Raw genomic sequence first — 11,282 nt, forward strand, 5'->3', positions numbered from 1 at the left:
TATAGCTCTGTTTCTTAGAAAAATGTTGGATTTGAAGTCAGAGGTTTTGGACATGAGACACTGCTTTGCCATTCACTGGCTTCTGAAGCTCAGATGTGTCCCAGTTGAGTCATCACAGGTTGCCTAACCCTGGGGTGCACACATTGGCATCAGGATCGTAGTACCAAGTACAAAGGAAGATGACAAAGATTATACAATGGTGTATTAGTCTGTCTTCATAATGCCATAAAGAAATACCTGAGAATGGATGATCTATAGATCATCCAGGAAAGAAGTTTGATTAACTTACAATCATGGCGCAAGGCAAAGAGAAAGCAAGGAACGTCTTCACAAGGCGGCAGAAGGTGGGGGGCGGGGGGGAAGTGCCAGATACTTATGAAATAACCAGATCTTGTGAGAACTCACTGTCCCAAGAACAGCATGGGGGAAATCCTATCAAATGGTACACATATAATGATCAGCCCACAGACTTCAGCATACAAAATAGCAAAGAGTAAGTATTATTTTCATCGTTTTCATGGAAAAAAACCTTACGATTTCCATGAGGGAATCACATGTAAGAAGTTTGTTAAATGCAAAATAAAAACATTGTAATGGTATTTATTATTTTTAATGCACTTATACCCTAAGCCGAAGGTACAATAGAATAATTTGAAAGCATTTTCATCAATAACATTGTAAATTTCCCCTCTGAGTATGTTGAATTGTTTTCTCCTCTGCAGTCCTCAGGAAGCAATCTTCATGTTCTCAAACTTGACGCATTCCATGCCTAAAGCCTTTTAATCAAAACCTTTTCATTATCTTTCATGCGGCCCTATGCCCAAGGACATTGTTCAAAGAACTCAATGTGAGATGTTCCCATGCCAATGGCTCTGGGAGGCCAGGTGTTGCATCTGGAGATAAGCCAGTTTGGAAACACCTACTGTTTACTGCTGCAATTGGGTATCCAGAAAGCACCTGGATGTTGATTCGCCTCCTGGTGGCCGGCTCAGCTTCATACCACAAGACATGAGATAATTGATGACAGCAGGCACAAGTTTCCAATAACTTAGGGAATACTTTAAAACACGACTCTAGGGACAGTGACTTGCAAAAGACAGAAACTGTATGAAGCCAAGAAGAGGAGATAAAGAAATGATTCTCTCTGACCCCACCCCTGTTTGCACTGAAAATTCCATTGAGTTTAGAGAAATGGTGAGATTCTAATTATGTGTTCTGTGCAGAAACCTCGAACGAAGGTGTTCTTGTCAAGAATCACCTACTGGCAGAGCGAAGATGCTATTGGACACTCCTGGGAAACAGACCTTCTGAGCATGAGGAAGAAACTAAACTAATGCAGAAAGGAGGGCTGTAAAGGATCTGAAATTGCTGGGGATGAGGCCCCAAAACACAGAGGGGTGTCAGCAACCTTAGAGAGGGTATGACAACCCCAGTCCAACTTCAGAAGGGGAGAAAAGTAAAACAAAACAAAACAGAGAGCCGATTTCCAGAGTGAGAGAACCAAGTGCTTAGCACATGTGGGAACATCAGATTGTAGCTCAGACACTTGTGGTAGCTTCCAGCACACTGGAAATGCAAACCCTGATGTAGAAGACACAGCTGGAAATAGTCCAGCTCCTTCCTGCTTCTTGGCTTCCCTTGAGGCACCAGAATTTTCTTTGCACTTTCTTGAATGTACTAGGCAGTCTTGGTTTTGTTGCTGCTAAAAGTTTCTCCTTTGAATCTTAGGCACATGCCCTCAGTTTACTGGTCTCTACTTGATATATTTGGCTGTGTCCCCACCCAAATCTCATCTTGAACCATAATTCCCATAATCCCACATGTCATGGGAGGGAGATGGTGGGAGGTAATCAAATCATGGGGGCAGTTACCCCCATGCTGCTAGTCTCATAATAGTGAGTTCTCATAATATCTGATGGCTTTATAAGGCGCTTTCCCTGCGTTCACTCTGCACTTCTTGCTGCCACCATGTGAAGAAGGACGTGTTTGCTTCCCCTTCCAACATGATTGTAAGTTTCCTGAGGAGTCTCCAGCCCTGTAGAAATGTGAGTCAATTAAACCTTTTTCCTTTATAAATTACCAAATCTCAGGTATGTCCTTATAGCAGCATGATAATGGACTAACAGACTACTCAAACATTGTTTCCTTCATGAGCCATTCACCATGTCTGTCCCCACATGTGTCCATCATTCTCTATCCCTTACCCTGTTTTATCTTTTCCATAGCACTTAGCATGTCCAGGCATGCTACATATGTATTTCATGTCAGTTTCCATGGAAGCTCCAGAGGAAAAAGCTCTGTTTTATTTTCAGCTACAACCCAGTAAGGAGGAGCAACTCCTACAAAGTAAGAGCTCAATAAAGTCATTGCAGGAATGAATTAAACACGAAGCAAGGTCTACTCCAGGGTAATCTTATTAAAGAAAGCAGAGAACAAAATGGAAATACAAGTCTAGACCTGGCACATGCAGCTGGTTGATGTCAGGCAGAAAAACCTCTCTCTAGCTTCACTGGAGAGACCAGCATGGGCAAGAGCATGGAGGGCATCCACTTACCAAGAGAAAAAGGCAGAGGGAGCAACATAAACAGAAAAATAAGAAAAGGATGGAGTGTTTGATGAGCTGCCATCTAATATTTCACTTACAAGCTCCATGGGAGCAGGAACCCTGACTAATTTGTTCATTGTCATCTCCCCAGTGCCTGCTTGGTCTTCACCTTCATCAGATGCTAGACAAGATACTATGAACAAAGAGATGTAGCTGCAGACTCTAGAGACCTGTGAAGCCCAGCTTTGGGGCAAACAGCCACTAAATCAGGGCCACCCAGGATAATACAACCCTAGCATGCCTACATGGGCTTTTTTGGGGATTCCAGAGAAGGTGAAATTCTGAAAGTGAGGGAGAGCTGACACACTGCAAACAGCTAGACTAGCCTTCCCAGGAGGAAGGGACTGATAAAAATCTGAGAATTCCTACATATCACGTACTACTCTGTTTTAGTCTTTATAGTCCTGAATTTTTTAAACAATGAAGCATTGAGGGAAACAGTCCACAAGACTGCCTTCTTTTCTGATGCCAATTGCAAGCTCAAAGGTCCCTAAGAGCACCCTTAGGTTTGATGATTTGCTAGAAAGGCACACAAAACTTGCTGAAAGTTGTTATACTCATGGTTATGGTTAATTACAGGGAAGGGGTGAGGATTAAAAAGCAGTCAATGGACAAAAAGCATAGGGCAGAATTCAAGAGAGTTCCAAATGTGGAACTTCCAGTGGTCCTGAACTTGTGGAGTATTGAACAGCATTACTTTTCTGACATAGATGTGTGAAAATGTTCATGGAATATGACAACCAGGGAAGCTCACCTGAACCTTGGCGTTGCATCTTTTTCAGAGCTCTATCATATAAAATTGGTTGGATACCTGTAATAGTGAAGAGAGGCTTAGCATGACTAATTCCAGAACTGTAATATATTTCTGTTATTTATAAAATACTTCGTTGATAGTATTTTGTTACAGCAGCCTAAAAGGACTAATTCAGACCTGTGATTTTCCAAATCCATCATCTCATCAGATTATCTAGGGAGATTCCTGATTCCCACTGATGACCTACCAGATCAAGCCTCTGTGGGTAGATAGCAGAAGCTGATAGCTATAAGAACACCTCCAAGAGATTCTTGTGCCCAGACCAGGCCCTAGTCCATAGATGAGAGCTTGGAAGTCTCTACTAAGTAGCTAGATATGAGATCAACTTGGATCAGCATCTCTGATCCAAAGATAGCTGGACCTATGCTTTTCATTGAGAGATGCACATGCTTTAGACTGAAGGCATACAGGTATCTAAATATCTTGATATAAAAATCAGTATTTAATGAGGTAATGTTTTAGGAATGTCTCAGTAATGTCTTAGGAAGTTCAAATGTACATATTTTATCTGCCTTTTTTTCTTTTTTGGGCCTTTAAAAATCATATAATTAACAGTATAGTTTGAAGCTTGTAATATGGTCTTTTTTTAGAAAAAAAAGAACAGAGCTGAAACAGAATTTGAAATACAAAGATTTCTTCCTGTCTGCTTTGACTACGGTAGTATGGTAGTACTTGGGTATGTTAGCATTTATACGGCATCTTCAGTTATTCAACCAACCATCACCCAAGATCACTAGGGTACTTGGGAGTTTAAACAAGGTTGCCCAAATACATTTCACCTTCTTTTATCTTCATTAGTCTAAAGCAGGGGTTGGCAAACTTTGGCTTGCCCATTGAAGCTGTCTTCCTATCTTTGTAAATACAGCTTTATTGGCATACAGCCTTGTCCATTCCTTCACATCTTGTCTGTGTGCGGCTTCTTTCAGGTTACGAATGCAAGGTTGAGTCACTGAAACAAAGACCATCTGGACCACAGAGCCCGAAGCATTTACCGTATGTCTCTCTAAAGGAAAAGTTAGTTACACCTTGATCTAAAGTCTGGGTTATCATCCGCCTTTGCACAGGACTCAGCATGGATTTTGGTAAGTAGAAAACTGTCTTCCAGAAATCCTGCACTCAAAGGCATGTTCCCCCCACCCACACCGTAAGCGTATTCAAGCTGATTGATGGATTTTAGTTTTAGGAAAATGGGTCAAATCCTATTCAGTATTATTTGATTCTGATTAAAGACTCTGTGGGAGAGATTGCCAGTTGCCCACTAAAACCTTTTCTCATTTCTCTTCTGTAGAAATAGAGTATATATTGTCTTCAAGGAGAGGCTTAGTCAAAGCCTACTTTTCCAAGCTGTGTTTGCAGCTGAATTTGGCCATGTGGACTCAGTCGTCACTATGGGGAAGGGAGTGGAAATGACGGAAACTGCTCCTGCTATGCTATGCCATGCGCATGCTATGGTTGAACTCACCTTTCCTTCCTGCACCATGGAACATGGAAGTGCCCTGAGCTTATCAGACAGAAGATGAACAGCCTAGGGCATGAGGTTTCCCTTTAGCCCCAGAGAGCAGAACTTTAACTGTGATAAGAATGCTCACCCTGGGATTAATGCACTGCAGAGAGAAAACATCTGTATGCCACGTATGATGGCATCTTTTTCATTCAGCAGATTAAACTTGGCTCTCTTCATTAGACGCTATTCCAACTTCCTTCGTGCAGTAGCGAGTCATGAACAGAAGCTTTTGAAAAAGTTGAGAACAGCCAACCTGAAAGCAGACCCAGATAGTGTCTGGGAGTCAGATGTACCAGACAGAGGGCCACATATTCAGTTTTTAGAAGTCGAAGAACTCACAGAATAGGGTACAGAATACAGACCCATCCTGCAAGGAGGTAGGACTTGGTGTCAGAGAAAGAACGTGTTTCCAATGAGGAGTCATGGAATACAGATGAACAGTATTGTACTGTTGGTAATGCACCTGAAGGCTCCCTGGAGGAGGAAGGAGACAGGACTAAAAAAAGGAAGTGTTTCTAGAGGATAAAACTGTGTGAGCAAAGAAAAGGCACAGTGGTTTAACCAGGTGTGGCTTGGGGTGCATACCTGCAAAAATCACAGAGCACAGGGTTCAAGGACCCACCATTTCGAGGCATAAAATTATTGGTCACAATTCTGGAGACTAGAACGTTCAAGATCAAGGTGTAGCAAATACAGTGACTGGTGAGGCCCCGCTTCCTGGTTCTTAGATGGTGAATTTTTGGTGTATCCTCACATGGTGGAAGGGGCAAGGGAGCTCTCTGGGGCCTCTTTCACAATCTCTTTCATAAGAGCTGGCTGCAAAGCAAGGAAATATTCATTCATTTCACTTAATAGAGTAAAGATAGATAAATGCATGCATGTGAAACATTCCACCTTGCACACCTGCTAAGTGCATAGGTACTTCTGCCCTTTGCTTTGGATAGAGTTTTCTCTCCCTAAATTTTGTTAGAATAAAAGATAATAAACTTTCACGTTTTAAAATTTATTTGATTTTATTTTTTCTAAATAATAGAAATTTATTTCTTTTTTTTAAATTACACTTTAAGTTCTGTGGTACATGTGCAGATCATGCAAGATTTTTACATAGGTATACACATGCCATGGTAGTTTGCTGCAACCATCCCCCCCCCCATCTACATTAGGTATTTCTCCTAATGTTATCCCTCCCCAATCCCCCACCCCCTGCTATCGCACCCCTAACTCTCCATCCTCTAACAGGCCCTAGTGTGTGATGTTCCCCTCCCTGTGTCCATGTGTTCTCACTGTTCAACACCCACTTATGAGTGAGAATATGTGGTATTTGGTTTTCTGTTTTTGTGTTGGTTTGCTGAGAATGATGATTTCCAGCTTCATCTATGTCCCTGCAAAGGAGTTGGTTCCAAGTCTTTGCTATTGTAAACAGTGCCACTGTGAACATACGTGTGTATGTGTCCTTATAATAAAATGATTTATAATCCTTTGGGTATATACCCAGTAATGGGATTGCTGGGTCAAATGGTATTTCTCTTTCTAGATCCTTGAGGAATCACCACATTGTTTTCCACAATGGCTGAACTAATTTACACTCCCACCAACAGTGTAAAAGCATTCCTATTTCTCCACATCCTCTCCAGCATCTGTTGTCTCCAGATTTTTAATCTGGAGATCACCATTCTAACTGTCATGAGATGGTATCTCAATGTCATTTTGATTTACATTTCTCTAATGATCAGTGATGATGAACTTTTCTACATGTTTGCTGGCTGTGTAAATGTCTTCTTTTGAAAAGTGTCTGCTCATATACTTCATCCACATTTTGATGGGGTTGCTTTTTTCTTGTAAATTTGTTTAAGTTCTTTGTAGATTCTGGATATTAGCCCTTTGTCAGATGGGTAGTTTGCAAACATTTTTTCCCATTCTGTTGGTTGCTGGTTCACTCTAATGACAGCTTCTTTTGCTGTGCAGAAGCTCTTAATTGGTCAATTTTGGCTTTTGTTGCCATTGCTTTGGGTGTTTTAGTCATGAAGTCCTTGCCTATGCCTATGTCCTGAAAGGTATTGCCTAGGTTTTCTTCTAGGGTTTTTACGGTGTTAGGTCTTATGTTTAAATCTTTAATCCATCTTGAGTTAATTTTTGTCTAAGGTGTAAGGAAGGGGTCCAGTTTCAGCTTTCTGAATATGGGCTAGCCAGTTTTCCCAGCACCATTTATTAAATAGGGAATCCTTTCCCCATTGCTTGTTTTTGTCAGGTTTGTCAAGGATCAGATGGTTGTAGATGTGTGGCATTACTTCCGAGGCCTCTGTTCTGTTCCATTGGTCTATATCTCTGTTTTGGTACCAGTACCATGCTGTTTTGATTACTGTAGCCGTGTAGTAAACTTTCATTTTTTAAGTATATATTTCCTTTCTGATTTTTTCTTTGATTTTCTTGTCTTTTTTTTTGAGACAGAGTCTAGGCTGGAGTGTGATCTTGGCATGATCTTGGCTCACTGCAACCTCTGCCTCTGGGTTCAAGTGATTCTCCTATCTCAATCTCCCCAGTAACTGGGATTACAGGCTCACATCACCACACCTGGCTAATTTTTGTATTTTTAGTAGAGACAGGGTTTCACCATGTTGCCCAGTCCGGTCTCTAACTCGTGACCTACCTTAGCCTTCTAAAGTGCTGGAATTACAGGTGCGATCCACTGTGCCTGGCCTCTTTGGCTTTATTCTACCAAGCTTTTCTTTGCATCTTTAATTGTATTAACTTTACATTTTTTTCCCTTTTTTTAAATAAATGTGTTTCAGGCCATGTTTTAGAATTCTACATTGCCTACCATGCCTCAGGTTGAATGTATATTACATACTATGTCACTAAGTTCTTTTTTAAAATTAATTAATTAATTTATTTTTTTTATTGCATTTTAGGTTTTGAGGTACATATGAAGAACATGCAAGATTGTTGCATAGGTACACATGTGGCAGTGTGATTTGCTGCCTTCTTCCCCATCACCTATATCTGGCATTTCTCCCCATGCTATCTCTCCCCAACTCCCCACTCCCCGCTGTCCCTCCCCTATTTCCCCCCAACAGACCCCAGTGTGTAGTGCTCCCCTCCCTGTGTCCATGTGTTCGTTCTCATTGTTCAAAACCCACCTATGAGTGAGAACATGCAGTGTTTGATTTTCTGCTCTTGTGTCAGTTTGCTGAGAATGATGGTTTCCAGATTCATCCATGTCCCTACAAAGGACACAAACTCATCATTTTTGATGGCTTCGTAGTATTCCATGGTGTATATGTGCCACATTTTCCCTGTCCAGTCTATCATCAATAGGCATTTGGGTTGGTTCCAGGTCTTTGCTATTGTAAACAGTGCTGCAATGAACATTCGTGTGCACGTGTCCTTATAGTAGAACGATTTATAATACTTTGGATATATACCCAGTAATGGGATTGCTGGGTCAAATGGAATTTCTATTTCTAGGTCCTTGAGGAATCGCCACACTGTCTTCCACAATGGTTGAACTAATTTACACTCCCACCAACAGTGTAAAATGTTCCTATTTCTCCACATCCTCTCCAGCATCTGTTGTCTCCGGATTTTCTAATGATCACCATTCTAACTGGTGTGAGATGGTATCTCAATGTAGTTTTGATTCGCATTTCTCTAATGACCAGTGATGATGAGCATTTTTTCATATGTTTGTTGGCCTCATGTATGTCTCCTTTTGTAAAGTGTCTGTTCATATCCTTTGCCCACTTTTGAATGGGCTTGTTTGGTTTTCTCTTGTAAACCTGTTTTAGTTCTTTGTAAATTCTGGATATCAGTCCTTTGTCAGATGGGTAAACTGCAGAAATTTTTTCCCATTCTGTTGGTTGCCGATTCACTCTAATGACTGCTTCTTTTGCCATGCAGAAGCTGTGGAGTTTGATTAGGTCCCATTTGTCTATTTTGCCTTTTGTTGCCAATGCTTTTGGTGTTTTGGTCATGAAGTCCTTGCCTACACCTATGTCCTGAAAGGTATTGCCTATATTTTCTTCTAGGGTTTTTATGGTGTTAGGGCTTATGTTTAAGTCTGTAATCTATCTGGAGTTAATTTTAGTGTAAGGTGTCAGAAAGGGGTCCAGCTTCTGCTTTTTGCACATGGCTAGCCAGTTTTCCCAACACCATTTATTAAACAGGGAATCCTTTCCCATTGCTTGTTTTTGTCAGGTTTGTCAAAGATCAGATGGTTGTAGATAGGTTGTATTGCCTCCAAGGCTTCTGTTCTGTTCCATTGGTCTATATCTCTGTTTTGGTACCAGTACCATGCTGTTTTGATTACTGTAGCCTTGTAGTATAGTTTGAAGTCTGGTAGTGTGATGTCTTCCACTTTGTTCTTTTTGCTTAGAATTGACTTGGCTATGTGGGCTCTCTTTTGGTTCCATATGAAGTTTAAGGTGTTTTTTCCTAGTTCTGTGAAGAATGTCATTGGTAGCTTGATGGGGATAGCATTGAATCTGTAAATTACTTTGGGCAATATGGCCATTTTCACAATATTGATTTTTCCTAACCATGAACATGGAATGTTTCTCCATCTGTTTGTGTCCTCTCTTATTTCATTGAGCAGTGGTTTGTAGATAGAGACACAAAAAACTCTTCAAAAAAATCAATAAATCCAGGAGCTGGTTTTTCGAAAAGGTCAACAAAATAGACCACTAGCCACATTAATAAAAAAGAAAAGAGAGAATAACCAAATTGATGCAATAAAAAATGGTAAAGGGGATATCACCACAGATTCCACAGAAATTCAAACCATCCTCAGAGATTATGACAAACAACTCTATGCACATAAACTAGTAAACCTGGAAGAAATGGATAAATTCCTGGACACTTGCCTCCTCCCAAGCCTAAACCAGGAAGATGTCAAAACCCTGAATAGACCAATAACAAGGTCTGAAGTTGAGGCAACAATTAAGAGCCTACCACCCCAAAAAAGCCCAGGTCCAGACAGGTTCACAGCCAAATTCTACCAGACATACAAAGAGGAGCTGGTACCATTCCTTCTGAAACTATTCCAAATAATCCAAAAAGAGGGAATCTTTCCCAAATCATTTTATGAGACCAACATCATCCTGATACCAAAACCTGGCAGAGACTCAACAAGAAAAGAAAACTTCAGGCCAATATCCATGATGAACATAGATGCAAAAATCTTCAATAAAATACTGGCAAGCCGATTGCAACAGCACATCAAAAAGCTTATCCACCATGATCAAGTAGGAGTCATCCCAGGGATGCAAGGCTGCTTCAACATATGCAAGTCCATAAACATAATTCACCACATAAACAGAACCAAAGACAGAAACCGCATGATTATCTCAATCGATGCAGAGAAGGCCTTTGACAAAATTCAGTGGCCCTTTATGCTAAAAACCCTCAATAAACTAGGTATTGACGGAATGTATCTCAAAATAATAAAAGCTATTTATGACAAACCTACAGCCAATATCATACTGAATGGGCAAAAACTGGAAGCATTCCCTTTGAAATCTGGCACTAGACAAGGATGCCCTCTCTCACCACTCCTATTCAATACAGTACTGGAAGTTCTAGCCAGAGCAATCAGGCAAGAAAAAGAAATAAAGGGTATTCAAGTAGGAAAGAAGGAAGTCAAATTGTCTCTATTTGCAGATGACATGATTGTGTATCTAGAAGACCCCATCGTCTCAGCCCAGAGTCTCCTGAAACTGATAAGCAACTTCAGCAAAGTCTCAGGATACAAAATCAATGTGCAAAAATCACAAGCATTCCTATACACCAATAACAGACTTAAAGAGAGCCAAATCAAGAATGAATTGCCATTCACAATTGCTATAAAGAGAATAAAATACCTAGGAATACAGCTAACAAGGAACGTAGAGGGTCACTAAGGTCTTAATGTTTGAATTGCCTTTTTAATTTTCTTATTAACTGAAAATTTGTTTTAGAAGTATGTTCTGATTTGTCAAGTGTTTATTTGCATTTTTTTTCTTATTTTCAGTTTCTAATTCAATTTCCATGTAGTCAGAGAAAGTGGTCTAACATGTCAATACTCTGAAATTATTTGATACTTTGTAAGCTACTAATATGCAACTTTTATAAATGTTTTACATGTCCTTGAAAACAATGTGAGTTCTTTGTTGTTTGTTCGGATAAAACTATCCTGTCATTCACATTTTCTATAACCTTAGTATTTTTTGTTCTGCTTGATCAATCATTTTCTGAGAGTATTACATTAAAAGTACAATCTACAGTTTAAAAAGTTTCCATAAATTCTGTTGCTTTTCCATGTTTTTTTCTTTTTGAAGTTATGGGTCAAATGAACAGAACTTCTTTTTTTTTGTTTTGTTTTGTTT

This window comes from Saimiri boliviensis, chromosome X (assembly GCF_048565385.1).
Source record: "Saimiri boliviensis isolate mSaiBol1 chromosome X, mSaiBol1.pri, whole genome shotgun sequence".
Classification (NCBI taxonomy): domain Eukaryota; kingdom Metazoa; phylum Chordata; class Mammalia; order Primates; family Cebidae; genus Saimiri; species Saimiri boliviensis.